The sequence below is a fragment of the Saccostrea cucullata genome, unplaced genomic scaffold (genome assembly GCF_032062105.1).
Source record: "Saccostrea cucullata isolate Sc308-1 unplaced genomic scaffold, CSIRO_AGI_Scuc_v1 ctg309, whole genome shotgun sequence".
Classification (NCBI taxonomy): Eukaryota; Metazoa; Mollusca; class Bivalvia; order Ostreida; family Ostreidae; genus Saccostrea; species Saccostrea cuccullata.
The window spans coordinates 217,501-228,863 of record NW_026932621.1 but is presented as its reverse complement, the minus strand read 5'-3'; positions in this window follow the sequence as shown (position 1 = coordinate 228,863).

Sequence of the window (11,363 nt, the reverse complement as noted above, 5' to 3'; positions counted from 1 at the left end):
TTATTCATTGTGAACGTTTTAAAAGAAATCGGTTTATAGCTATTGCTATTTTCTATTGCGGATGCATCCACTGACACATACGGTCGCGTAAACCTGACTGATCCCTAGATGACGATCGGGCAAGCCCGACGCCATAAAAAGGACAAAATACGAGCGTTTGATATCTAGCTGCATTTAGATAACATGTGCAGCCAATGTATTAATTTTGAAATTAATTAAATGCATTGGATACATATTGATGTACAGTTTTATTGCACTACGTACATGTTTACAATTCAGAAAGCTGTTGTATACTTGTAATAGTGATAGCGTAACTATATAAAATATTGTAAACTAGTCTGTAAAAGACAAACAGTGAACTCAGGTACGAAAAAATAATCAAAATTGAACGAATATTCGACTATCGTTCAACTAATTTAACATGACTAAAGCATCCGACTATTCGACTAAGCTGTAAAATTGACATCCCTACCATTTATGTATCTTCATTGAAAAAAAAAATTAAAATCTTGAAATTTCATCTCCATAACTTTGGAGATGAAATAATTGAAATCTCTGAAAAACAGACAGAAATAGAGTTTGAAGACCTGAAATCACTTATATTTGATAATGCCAAAGCTACAGTGACACTGGACTCCTCAGCACTTAAAAAACTTGTCAAACTGTCGGCACCAGCTGCAGGTATTATTTTTTAGGCGGAAGCCACCTATTACATTTGCTTCGTTGACCTTTCGACCTCTCAAGATGTTTGCCCCGTTTCATGGTACTCCAAACGGATGTATCTTAAACTAAGGGCAAACAACCCGCTAAATCATATTCGTCCCCCTTCCCAATCTTTATCGGTATTAACATATCAAAAAGCGTGTGTTATGGCGAATTTATGTTAACAATTTATTTGGATTAATGTAAAAAAGTCCAATAAAAATAATAGCCTAATAATAGAACGAATAGTTACTTTAGTACTCCTGATACGTTTCACGTTTGAGAGAAGAACGAGCGACAACTCTGTATGTCTAAAACATAAACAAATGGACACGGACTACCAATTATTTTGCTATACATTCCTTTATAACATAAAAAATCATTTTAAAAAAATTCACCGCCTCAACTCACCTGAAATTTGGCACAGAGCTAGATCAATCCAAGGCCAAAAATATTCTCAAATCTCAAAAAATTCTGTAGTCTACAAGCCTTGCTATGGCACTGCAATTAACCCCTACCCTGCATATTTCCATTTCCCGTTGAGAAACAGGTGAACAATGGCCTCTTTACACCCTTTCTACTACGCACTTCATAGCAAAATTCCCATTATTCTTAATTTTATAATTTTTTTCAGACCCTCTCCTTTCCATTTATGCCCTAAAATAAACCCATTCCACCCCATATATACATCCCCAAGATTTTTAAAGAAAAAAACCTCTATTTTTAATCTGGAACTCTTTGCGTGGTCAATGAAATAGGGGTAAAATTAGTATCCTGTAACCAAATCGGGTTCAACGTTTGATTAGCACGGGGTCCTGAAGCGATACTACGAGGGACAAAATAGTTCAAGTAGGTAATTATGTTTTAGAATTAATGACAGGTACATAGCTCATGTGGAACTAATCTTTTCAATAATCTTGTATAAAATACAAGAAAAGAGGCATGTAACTCCTTTTATCAATTGTTAATTTTTATATATCTACTACATTCTCGTAATAATCTAACATAAGACGATTCAGCGTGAAATTATTGACAACAAACCCACGTGGAGCACAAACACATGACAAATGATTTATAATCATGGTTGAATGGAAGTGACAGGCCTTCTCTTCAAAATAAGCATGATAAGCAAGGTAACTCGATCACGCTGTGTGATATTAGCCTATCTTTTATTGTCACCCTTAATTATCTAGCTTGTATTGTTTTAACTTGAAAATGTCGCCTCCCTATATGCAGGCATGCTTTATAGATGAGATATCGTAATATGATACAGTAGCTGTTATGGTCGGGTCTTATCGAAGGAACTTGATGTACTCTATAATTACCATGATAACATGCCTGGGAGAAATTATTTGAGGAATTATCATGCCGAGTTTGTGTACATACATTTATATATCCTTTCTCATTTAATGTAAATACATGTATGTTGAAGGATGGGCCAAAACTGTAAAATTTGGACAGAAATTAAGACGCAAGCAGAAAAACTACTTTGTATTTTAGTCCCTACGGAGGCAGCTAACAGAAAGTGGGATAAAATTAAGATTGCATTGTGAATTTGCTCTAAATGGCAGAGGAAAACTCAACTCAGCACAACCAGAAACACTTTTCTGAAGGTGAGTACATCAATATTATATTTCTAGTGGAAAAATTTTTCATAAGTTATCATTCATATTTTTGAGAGCATAACAAATGTTCTTGTTATGATGGCAAAAATGAACCGAATACTATTTTTGAAAGTATATTTTGAAATTTCTTATTTTTGTTGATTTTCTTTTATTTTTTTTTTAAAATACATGCAAATACATGATTACTTATAATAGTAGGCTTGAGAGAGAGAGAGAGAGAGAGAGAGAGAGAAATCCAAAAAAATATTAGGGAAGTCAAATCGGTCAATATTGAATAATCGCTTAATTACTCTGACTTTTTCCCAATTGAATACACAGTTACACAGTAAAATGTAGATAAAAGTTTGATCTTGAGCCTAGTTAAGCTCTGTTAACCCACAAAGATGATTTTATCATGTTTATAAATGTAATATATGTACTAATACATGTAATTATCAATTCCATTGGAAATAATTTTTGGTACTAGAACTGGAGTGATTCGGTGGTCTATATCCTACGCCTAAAATAATAGGCTTCGACTTGGGAAGGTAGATGTTAACTAGGAGTATCTCTTCATCCGTGGTGGTCACATCCTCTATGCGTGTGTATGCTAGTTTATTGTTTATATACAGACATACTCCATCACCATTGCGGTTACGATCTAACCTTTCTAGGCTATAACCTTCTATGGATACTTCACTGTTATTTACAGACTTATCTAGCCACGACTCAGAAATTGCAATAGCTGCCGCACGAGTTTTTCTGGCAATATGCCTAAGTTCACTAATTTTTGGTAGGAGTGGTCTAGTATTTAAGTGAATAAGATGCAATCCTTTCTCTTGAAAACATGTCGTCTTTAGGAAGAGATAACCTTGGTGGACTACTTGAACATGTGTCGGAAGGATTCAGTGATTCTGTTCGAGCAGGTTCATTGTTTGTAGAGACTGAAAAGCCTTGATGACTATACATTTATTGCAAATAAATACTTTTGTTTCCTCTATAAGTTTGGTTGTTTTCTGACGTTGGTCACCGACGCATCGAACATGTGTTTTACATTTACATTTGTCACATAAAGTGGCTTTGCTTATTTTAATAACACCCTTTCCACACACAATACATGGATGTGATACTTTACGAGTTGCTGGACCGGGGTTGAGTTGTATGTCGCCGCTGGCAAGCAATGCTAAGAACATGTACGTGGCATTATTAGCCTTTAACAGTGGAACAATGATGACACAATCAACGTGAAGATCTTGGCCTAGTATTCTTTGACCAAGTTTGCTACTCACTGGTTTCAATTGAAAGTAGAACAAAGTGTTTGTAATGTTCAGGAATGACTCTGACAGTGTCTACGCAGCACAGTTAAGGTTACAAATGGAAATATCGGCGATTTTTTAAGATAAAAAATACATACTTTATTAGGATGGGCGAATCTTTTAGGAATTCACTGATATAAAAAAAAATGTAATGTGGTTTAAATCTACATGTTGGGGACATTTAGATTTTTTTTATTTAGACTTGTCATGTATGTCGACGTCATATGACTTTGGCAATTATATTTGTAGTTTAGAGGTCATCTATAAATTTCAATATTGCAAGGGCATAACCAAGTTAAAAATCTTATTTTATTTTATAATCCTTTTCAACACTATATGTAGTTTGTGAAAAGTGCTGCGAACCTATATAGATTCCCTTTTTTAATTGGTAAAATTTAATTTGTTGGACGGCAGGTTGGATATTTTGCTGGTCAACAACATGAAATATAGTTATAATTAATTTATTTGCAAGATTTCAAGAGGTTCGCAGCACTTTTCAAATATCTTAATGCTTCTTGAGTTTATGTGTAAAATTTTGACAGGATACATTGAGGGTATGCCCTTGCAATAAATCGATTTGTTAAGGCCCTTCCATTACTTTTTCAATGAATCTGCATACAAACACACGACGGTATCGCTTGTCTGATGAATGCACATACAGTTTATGAATACAATACTAAAATCGCATCCAAGTTAATGGCTTTTTATTTTACTGCAAATAATATTTCATTTGAGAACAAAAGACATTTTTCGTTGTACAAAATGTGACTTGATCAGTCTCTGACTGTGTAAAAACTGCGTCATTTTTTGCAAGATGACGTCACATTGACAAGTGCATTGCGATCGATGCATCGTTTATATACTGTTGTATGGGACTTAACAAACGACAAAACTGCATGTAATAGTAAGTTTGTATGTAGTATACAGCTATCCAGCTGTTTGAAATAGCAAATAATTTCATTTTGTGGTATTTTGAAGACCTTATATTATGCGTGACGTCATAGTAAACATTTCCCGTACAAATTAGGCCCCGCCTCCTTACTGTAACCTTAACTGTGCTGCGTACGATACAACATTTATCTATCTCTGATTTGTATGAAGCATCTAAAACCAAGTTTTGACGTTGTGAAAAGCTTCCTATAAGATAAAATATCAAAAAGAACGCTGCCTTGATTTTCGTACCAACCGTCATCTTGCCGATCCCGATCCCAAAAGGGATTTTTCTTTCGAAAGGGTTTATTCGTCATGTTGCTATTGACGTCACTTATCCTCATGTCTCCGCTTCAAAAGGGAGACGGGAGACATATTGTTTATTCTTGTTCCTTGGTTTCAATACTACAATCCATCAAAATATTTATCACCTCCTCCCCCCCCCCCCCTTTAAAACAGATTATGCTTCAAATATGTGTACTTAAAGTTTTGCAAACTTGCAAGCATGCTTCCGCCTTTTTAGTATACAGTGGGATGTGTCATTTTTAAAGCGTGCATAAAATCGAATTTCTGTGAAATTCTCATGTATATGAAGCAGAAAGGTTTACAAAAAACTAAAAATTAACACTGCACACTGAAAAAAAATGTTACGAGTATAGTTCGAATTTCCTCAACAATACATTATATAGAAAAAATACAGTATCCTTGACCCAAGCGCCTATGGCCTGGTGCAGTATCCGTTATAGAAAGGACAACCCAAGTCTCGTTCCGTAATCACACATTTGTCTTGGGCGGGGACTCCACTGTTGGGGGTCGATTGTTGTGGAATATTGATCTCGACCTGAAAATATTTAGAGATTTGAACTCCCTGGAAGCATATTTACTATAAGAAAAATATATGTTGCCAAAACGAAAAAAAAATCTTTGAAGTAGAACGATGATTTTGCTAAAGAATATTAATACTATCTTTCTGGAAAACAGTTTTAAAAATTCTACCAGAAAAGTTAAGTATAATAGTGGAAAAACTTGCTTTTTTCTCAAAACGTATATGGGACTTTATGTAGTCTGTGTATTACTATATAGATAGCGTTCAAAAGTTTTTTTCTTACCTAGCAAGAGCAGTCGTAACTCCTTATTCTGTTCATGGCGTTCAGACTGAATTCTTCTTTCTTAGTGATTGTTAGTGGGAAGGATGACCCTCTAACTGGATAAAATGACAAATTTAATATTAAATCTAATAGGCTTTATTTTTCAAAGAAATGCTTTTTTTAAAAATAAGCGCATATTTTAAAACATCTAAAAGAAAAAAAAATCAAACATGATATAAATTGGAGCAATTTTTGTCATTAATTATCATTAACGATTCAATATCATCGTCAAAAAGAATTATGTCTTTTCAAACAAATATACTAATTGCGTTTTAAAGTTCGAGAAAAGGAACTTGCGGTATAGGATGTATGCGTTGTTAAAAGTCATTCTTGTAGGTCCACAGGAATGCATCCTCCCTCTACCAGCTGGGACGGTTATGATCTTCCCACTGGCGGGCACCCGTCCCTATAAAGGCATATCAGTAATGTCTATGATGCATTTGCATTGAAGCATAGCTGTCAATACACTATGTGAGTGATATAGTAATTAGAAAAAAGTTATTAATGCAAAAAAAACCTTTTCTTCTTTGTTGTTTTTACTTTGTAATTAAACCTAGACCTTCTTTGTTTCTAGGTTTCCAAATGTTGAAGTATGTGTTAGCATTTATGTAAAAGAAATTGTCTAGTCCTACAGTATTTTTCTTTGTTTGACTGCAAAAACGTTATGGCTAGGTAATTTTTGTGGCAAGCCAATTTTCGAATATCTAGATACTTGTCCTCTTAACCTTGAATGTTTACTCACTTTTGCAAATGTTAAGAAAATTTTATCTTTTATAAACAAGTGGAGCTAGGAATTCCATACTTCAGTTCTTTATTCCTAATTATATGATATCTACTTGTGCACAATTTTTTTTTATTACTTTTTAACCTTAGCCTTTATTTTCGACCATTTTTTGTATCTAAATACCTTTACTTGGCCCAGTTATTTTTAAGCTATGGAATAAAGCTCAATCTTGCATTTATATATTGTGTACATGTATATTCATTGCAACAAATTTTAGCTCGAATTGTATCAGTTTCAGTCCTTGGTCTGACCTTATAGTTAAACCTACTTTTGATTTTTTAAAATCCTGTTTGTAACTTTTGTAAGGTTGGTGCTGATTTTCAGTTTTATAGATGTATTTTTGTGTTATGACCTTACCTTAGTTAGGAGTCATCAATTTCCATTTTTATTTACTTTGGCCTTTGAGTTTGACCTACTTTTAGAGAAAAAATTAAACCTCGGCTATAACCTTTGAACAGTTGGTACATGTATTAGGAATTGTATATTTCACATTTGCATTTGTGACAAGAACTTTTTATTAAATGAGTCTTTTGGTTTTTGACTCTTTAACCTTGGCGTTTGACGCACTTGGCAAATGGTAGGATTAATAGCCTACCTTAAAATTTGTTATTACATGTATTTTAAACATAGACTCATCGGCAACCTCCCACGAATATTTTACTATACCCACAATAGCTGAAAGAAAAAAAAGAAAGCTTAATTTAAATTTAATAAGCATATGTATATTCTTTAAAGTGAAAATATATATATATATATATATATATATATATATATATATATATATATATATATATATATATATATATATATATATATATGAAATTAATTATTTTTAAAATAGGTAACTTGATTTTAAAAAAAATAAATATTATCAAATCTTATATATACATGTGCATGTAATTTATACTTGTGTTCAAAATTGACTATGCAGAATTCAAGGGGTCTTATATACTGTAAGCCAGTTATTTTATATCATATATCCTTAAATCTGATCTACATGTATATAATTCTATGTTTATTCATATCAACTTCATGTTTTTAGCGCAACTGGAAACAGATCAGAAGAGCGATACAGTAAAACTCGTTTAGTACGAACATGAGTATTGAGAATTCTTGGATATAGCGAATTTATCTTGGATCCCTGGGGCAGTAGTTAGAGCGTCTGCTCTAGAGTTGCAAAGTAAGGAATCGATCCTTACGTCGCAGGTTCGAATCCCACTGTGTGACGTTGAGACCGGCCCTTCGGAGATAATTTTTAAAATCTAGATTTACAATTGAATTTCATAATGAAATGAAAATATAAGGAATCAATGTCTTAGTAAGTAGAGTATATGACAGGAACAGTCACTCGCGTGGCGCAGTGGTTAGAGCGTCTGCTCTAGAATTCCGATGGAGTCAATCCTTACGTCGCGGGTTCGAATCCCACTATGGAGACCAGTCCTTCGGGTGAGACCGTATAAACAGAGGTCCCGTGTCGCAGTAGGTGCTGGCACGAAAAAGATCCCTTCCTGCTCAATAGCCCTAAGTGCAAAGTATAAGGCAAAATTTGCAGCTCTCCACCGTGGCAACTGGTAGCGTCTCCATATGAGTGAAAAATTATCGAGAGGGACCTTACACAATAAACATTCAATCAATCATTATACTTAGCACATAAATAGACTACACTTTTGATACATCATTCTTATTTTCAGGATTTGACTTCGATGAACGTAGAACTTTTCTAGGATAACTAAAATACAATATATAGATCCTTCAGTTTTGGCCCGATTTTAAAATACGTTGACACAGAAATAGACTAAACAGCTAAGGCGTATAATTCTGTGAATCGTTTTTGTGTCACCTGCAGACCAGAGCGGAACTAAGGGTTCATTTTACTCGACGTCAGTCTGTTTGTCTGTCTGTCTGTCTGTTACACCTTGCGTTCCTTGGAACACTCTTACTAGTTTTGATTTGACAATAATCGTGATCAATTTTACAAATCTAGAAGGTTAATGAATATAAATTGTGAACAGGGTCATAAAATACTTGTATTGAACTCCTGAAATAATCAGAGGTGAGAGAAATGAGCTTATAAGTCTACTATGGGCCATAACTTTGTATTGATAGGAAATGGAATTATATACGTAGTCAAATTTGATGTCAAGAATTTGGAAACATGTTCATTATAATACAACACAATTACAGATAGGTGAACTGCAAAAAAGGTCATTATTATGATTAGTACGATTTTGATTTCTTGACTTTGTGAGGGAAAATTGAAAAACCTGCCATATTTAAAACTTGTTTTTTAATAGTTTGCCTATTTGTCGAAAAATGATTTTTGTCCGAATATGCCAAATCTGCTGAGCGACTAAGCATCATATTCAGAAGGTTGAAAAGTACATAATTGTATTGTTAGATTGTCTTCATGTTAACGTATCACCTCAACAAAACAGTTCAAAGCACTTGATAACAGTCTATATACGTGTATCAATCAATTATTTCCAATATCAGCAGCGAGTCAATAGATCGGGTTTGTTGATATCCTTCAGCAGGTCAATAGTGTTTTAAAATGTAACAGGCTGATTTAGCCATAATGAACATATAAACTTTTTAAGTCAACTGATAATTTAATACTAGTATTTCGATTTCTATTTGTTTTTTTTTTCCTTGATAACTCTTTGAAAATTAGTTGAGATGATTTCTTGATCATTCTACTGGAATGTAAATTTCTCCAAGCAAAGGTTCAGGAACTAAGAAAGCCTAATATGCATATAAATATCGAACGGGTGTCTTTGAGTGTGCATGACGTCAATGGACGGAGACTGTTGAAATAGACATGTCAGACCTCGTGTAAAAATCTATGCGACAATTTTTGAAAATTGAAGATTTACAATTTTATTTCACAATGAAATGAAAATATAAAAAAATTCAATGTCTAGCAAGAAGAGTATGACAGGAACAGTTGCCCATGCACGATGGGCAGTGGTTAGATGGAGAAAAAAATATTTTATAATATAAGAATTATTTAATTTTTAGAAACTAATAGTTTTACAATCATTTACTGATGCTATATAAACCCACAAAATGAGTCCTATTTCTATGTTTTGATATTCACCCTTTTCACTAAAATAAAGGCTATGTCCATTTTGTTTTCATTTTTTAAAAGAGGAATGGGAATTACATGATATATGTAAAAAACAAAATATTGCATCATAATATTTTTTATTTATCAAATCCTTTGTTTATTTTGAGAGTTTTTGTGTATAATTGTGCATAAAACACGAAAAATGGTCCATATTTTGAAAGTGCCACCATTTCACTACAATAACTTAATTTTTTAAATATGATTTCTTAAGCTGTCACCTATGATTTAACTATCATTTGATCATTTTTCTTTATCTTCGTATGGATAATCGGAGCTCTTCTTCTAAAGGTGATCAATGTAGTCTTAAAATGCCCCCCGCCCCTTTTACAACTTTAAAAAATATATTACCAGTAGGTGGCACTTATACGCTTCCCTACTTGCTAACCAAATCTGTTGAGTGACTACATGTAAATTAACATATTCAGGAGATTGCACAGTACTCGTATAAGTGCTTTGTGTGTATGTAGTTTTTTTAATGGTCAGATAAAATCTTATCATCTCAACAAAACAGTTCAAAGCACTTGATAATAGTCTATATAGCAATCAATTACTGTATTAATACCGGTATACCGTATTTTTAGCTCTACTGGTCAGAGACCAGAAGAGCTTATGCGATAGTAATGCGTCCGGCGTCCGTCCGTCTGTCCGTCTGTCTGTCTGTCTGTAAACAATTTTTCAAAATGCTACTCCTCCTACAGTTTTGATCTGATTTCAATATGACTTGGCATATAAGTAGATTACACTAAGATACATAATTCTGTGTATCGGTTTTTGATTTCGACGAACGGTGTTGGCGTTGTTACTAAAAATAGAAATTTCTGTGAAATTCTTTCCAAATGCTACTCCTCCTACAGTTTTGGTCTGACCTCAATATAACTTGGCACACAAGTAGACTACACTAAGATACATAATTCTGTGTATCGGTTTTTGATTTCGACGAATGATGTTGGCGTTGTTACTAAAAATAGAAATTTCTGTGAAATTCTTTCAAAATGCTACTCCTCCTACAGTTTTGGTATGATTTCAATATAACTTGGCAAACAAATAGACTACACTAAGTTACATAATTCTGTGTATCGGTTTTTGATTTCGACGAACGATGTTGGCGTTGTTACTAAAAATAGAAATTTCTGTGAAATTCTTTCCAAATGCTACTCCTCCTACAGTTTTGGTCTGACTTCAATATAACTTGGCACACAAGTAGACTACACTAAGATACATAATTCTGTGTATCGGTTTTTGATTTCAACGAACGGTGTTGGCATTGTTACTAAAAATAGAAATTTCTGTGAAATTCTTTCAAAATGCTACTCCTCCTACAAATTTAGTCTGATTTCAATATAACTTGGCACACAAGTAGACTACACTAAGATACATAATTCTGTATATCGGTTTTTGATTTCGACGAACGGTGTTGGCGTTGTTACCAAAAATAGAAATTTCTGTGAAATTCTTTCAAAATGCTATTCCTCCTACAGTTTTGGTATGATTTCAATATAACTTGGCACTCAAGTAGACTACACTAAGGTACATAATTCTTTATATCCGTTTTTGACTTCAATGAACATTAATACCTTGGTTAATAAAGATAGCAATTTCTGTTACTCTCAAATTTGCTACTTCAAATACAGTTTTAGTCTGATTATAATATAATGTGGCTTGCAAGTAGACTACACTAAGAACATAAAGAGACTTATTCAAGGATCATTATTCTCTTTTTTGCCTGTGCAAATTTTCAATTCCCAACTGCTT